General features: G+C 39.2%; 1 pseudogene across 1 annotated transcript; it reads right to left on the bottom strand.

Annotated features, from left to right (window-relative positions):
* Positions 1-374: 374 nt before the first annotated feature.
* LOC149826721 (peroxidase 5 pseudogene) lies at positions 375-1,496 on the bottom strand (annotated as a pseudogene). The gene is made up of 2 exons (XR_016434617.1): positions 1,254-1,496; positions 375-1,144 (listed from the first exon to the last, which is right to left on the bottom strand). The product of XR_016434617.1 is annotated as a peroxidase 5 pseudogene (transcript).
* Between the last annotated feature and the right edge of the window lie 2,393 nt (positions 1,497-3,889).

Genomic DNA, 3,889 nt, shown 5'->3' with positions numbered 1-3,889 from the left:
ACATCATCTTCGACTTTCTGGATGGAGGACATGTTTGTCCTTTTTTTGAACTGTTTGTTTTTTCTTTTTTGAATGAAAGGCATTTTTGTCATTTTCTCAAACCATCACTTTATGAGAAGAATAGCAAGAAAGGGTACTTAAGTCTTTGTAACAACACCAGAGTCCGATGCAAAGTTATGTCAACATACACGGGAATACGAGCCCCATGTGCTTGTATACGTGGTGCTCATTCAAAGCCCTGAACACAGACGTGGGATTCAGTGAATCATCGAGGGGGAACATACACCACCCTCTCACCTACGAGGTATTGAAATATACCACAATAAAGTAACCCTACTGAATCAGCAAACAACAATTTTCTTTTTCTGTGGGCATCTCAGTTTACAACCCTACAAGATTTCCTGATATCTCCATGGGAACCAGTCAACACCTCGATCAAGCCCATCCGCACCATCGAATCTGAAAACTTGTGCGCCCACATCGAGCCTCGGTTTACGTTTGTATTGACCATCTTTGACGTGTCCTCCCTTGTCATTAGCACTTGGTCCGATGAGAGCAGTCCACGGTGGTACTTGATGTTCAGGTAGTACTTGTTATCGAGTTTGTTTGGTGTCACCGGGTCCAATGATGCTGTTGGATCCTGGGTCGGGTCCGTAGCCGGACATTTTGTTTTCAGGTAGGACACATACTTGGGGTCCATGGATGGATCCGGGGAGTTTGTGGAGTTGAAGTTATAGAGCCGATTTGAAAATTTTGAACAGTGGGAGTTTCCAATTGTGTGTGCACCAGACAGTGTGACCATGTCATCAAGAGAAAGGCCTTTCCTGGCAAAGTTAGCTTCCAGTTGGTCGACATCGAAGAACGGCATTGGAAGGTTATGGACGACTTCCGATTCGATGGAGACCCGGCCATCGCGTCGCCCCGCGGGTACGGCGTAGTGAAATCCCCCTGCAATATGCACAGAGTCCCGGGCAGCAAAGGCAAGTATGTCAGCACAAGATACTACTTGAGGGCATTGGGATTCCAAGATGGATTTGGATTCGTCTATGATCTCGAATCCACTGAGGCTGGGGTTGTTCACAGGCGAATCTTTCTCTGCCGGATTGCCGGGAGTCGAGTCCAGTAGCAAAGAAGCATCACAACCCTGCCAACACAATATTTTCATTCCTGGTTATAACTGACAACCACGGTGGTGTGAGGTTCGTAGTTTTGATTACAGATTTACGTGAGGAAGAAAGAAAGGAGGTACTCACCCTAACAAAACAGTCGTGGAAGTGCAACCTGATTAACGCAGCAGGTACACCAGGATCGCGTGCAACGGCCTTAGCGACCGTCCTGCGCACAACTTCCTCAGCCGAAGGGCAGTTGTGGCCGTAGTAGCCGACGCGCAGTGCATCACCATGAGCTACCCCGACCCAGCCCACCACTACCAGCAGACAGAGAAGCGCCAAGCTACGAAGCAGGGAGGGATGATCATGACTAGAGTACTTAGCCATATACTCTTTGTGTGTTATGTTGATATGACAAAGCTAAGGTGATTTGGTGCAAAGTGTATTGTGCATCAGTGGGCGTGTGGTCCGAGTATTTATAGGGATGGAAGATGATGGATATCGTGAAACTGACAGCCTGGCTCGTTGAATGATAGGATGTGAAAGCTACGAGAGACGACGAAGGATGCTATTCATTTTCTACAAGTCGTGTGTAAGAGAGGTGCAGGTGCAATTGGTGTTATATTTTATTGCATAAAATATACCTTCTTTCCTTTTATGTGCTAAGTTTTGACCAAAGACAACACACTTTTTCCTCTCAAGATTACTAAATTGGTACTGGCTGGGATATCTTTTAGCTGGTTTGGTGGTTGTGTTTGGAATCACATAAAATGTGGGCGCTTATGTTTGAATAACTGTTTCAAAAAAAAAAAAAGTTTATGCAATAAAATATAATGTGGGCGAGTGATCGCGATGGACAAAGCGGTGTTCTACTTTCTGTGACTACGCCATCATGCGAATAGCTAAGCCACGGGATAATTTACATGTGGGCACCTAACATATAGCAGATTTGCAATTTAGCTGCATCAATTTTCTAATATTTATGACAAAAGTTTGCCTTTCTGAGGAATTGCTAAAAATGAGCACTCGAGTTATTTTTGGATCACAGGTAGCTCTCTAAAATGATATTTTTGACATGAAAAATTCAACTATATATGTGAACTAAAAATATCTAAACCTTTATGTGGATGGAGAATTTTTTTATGTTTTGTGCAAATCAAATCTTGCATGCAGATATGTTTAGCATGGTCCATTTGTTAGATAGCGATACTTATATGGTACTTTTTCAATGAAAAAAATGAATTTCTGAGGTTTCAATATTTACGAAAATTCTACACTGTTGATTTCAAACTTTTGAGCTCTAAAAAACCTGCCGATATGCTTTAAATAGATGATGTAAGAGTCAATTCCTACAAAACCAAGCAAGTAGATCACATCAATATGTCATATTCAAAATGATAAATAAACCTTTAAAATGGTTAAATGCCACTTTTATAACTCTTCTCATATATATATATATATATATATATATATATATATATATATATATATATATATATATATATATATATATATATATAGAGAGAGAGAGAGAGAGAGAGAGAGAGAGAGAGTGGTTGTGCACAGCTTCAGTGTAAAAAAATTTGTGATCCAACCATGCGGACGTACTTGATATGTTCCATTTTGTTAGAAACTGGCACTTGGTTCGTATATTTTTGATAAAAAATTTGTAATTAATTTTGTAACATTTTAAATTAAAAAATTTGTGAACAATTGATTTTTAAACCTTAAAAAAATCTGCTTAGATGTTGGAATGAGATGATTCAAAAGCTGGACCCCCACTAATTCAACCATGTGGAACTAGGGCTGGTACACGAGCTGAATGAGCCAAGCTTGAAGTGTTGCACCTTTCCTACTTTTGTGTTAAATAGAGTTCCAGTTGTCCTGTTTATAGAAAAAATACATTTTTTTGAACTAAAAGAAATAAGGTTACAAAAAATACATGTAAAATATATTTTTTACTATCTAACAAGTTTATGAGTCGAGCCAAGCCAAGAACCTATTGTTCATATTAATTAAGCTTGTCGAGCCTATTTTACCAGTTCAAACGAGCACTTTACGAGTAGAACATGAGCTGATCTGAAAGCAACGAGTAACTAGGTGTGTTTCCCAACCCTATGTACAACACATCTATATAGTCATTTTTAAAAAAGTATTAAAAAACATAGCGAAAATTGGATTGCACTCTATGCTCACTGATAAATCCATACACACCTATCCTTTCTCTCCATATCCTTTCTCTCTCTCTCTCTATATATATATATATCCTTTCTTTCTTTCTCTCTCTCTCTCTCTCTATATATATATATATGCTCACTGCAAAGTAAAATAATGTAAGTGAAAATGCTCTTTTAATGGCACCCCCCCCCCCCACTGCACAAACATCCGCCTTCAAATGCAAGTTTCACATCTTGAAAAGAAATTTTTAAATGATCCTTTTAGTTTAATAGTGTAGGCATTTTCAAGAAAAGATTGTCATTCATATCATCTCATCCTAAAACAATCTTATATCTCAAAATTTGTCCATCATCTTTTTCTGTGCAATCTTATGCTTACAAACATTTGTCTCATCTTGTAAATCCGATCTTGCTCAACAAGACCTACGTACAATCAATAGGTGAAGAGCCTAGGAGACCCGCTTCTGAGACAAGATGCTAGCTTCACAAGACCTCCATTCAATATGTGAAGAGCCTAGGAGATCCTTGTATATAGCCACGCAGACACCTAAAGCTATGGAATGTACTCAATCCCAAAATTGTATTGAACATCATTGTGAGGAT

The sequence above is a fragment of the Nuphar pumila genome, chromosome 10, assembly GCF_984573655.1.
Source record: "Nuphar pumila chromosome 10, dmNupPumi1.hap1.1, whole genome shotgun sequence".
Classification (NCBI taxonomy): domain Eukaryota; kingdom Viridiplantae; phylum Streptophyta; class Magnoliopsida; order Nymphaeales; family Nymphaeaceae; genus Nuphar; species Nuphar pumila.
The sequence above is the reverse complement of the archived record's forward strand: the minus strand, read 5'-3'. Positions and strand labels throughout refer to the sequence as shown.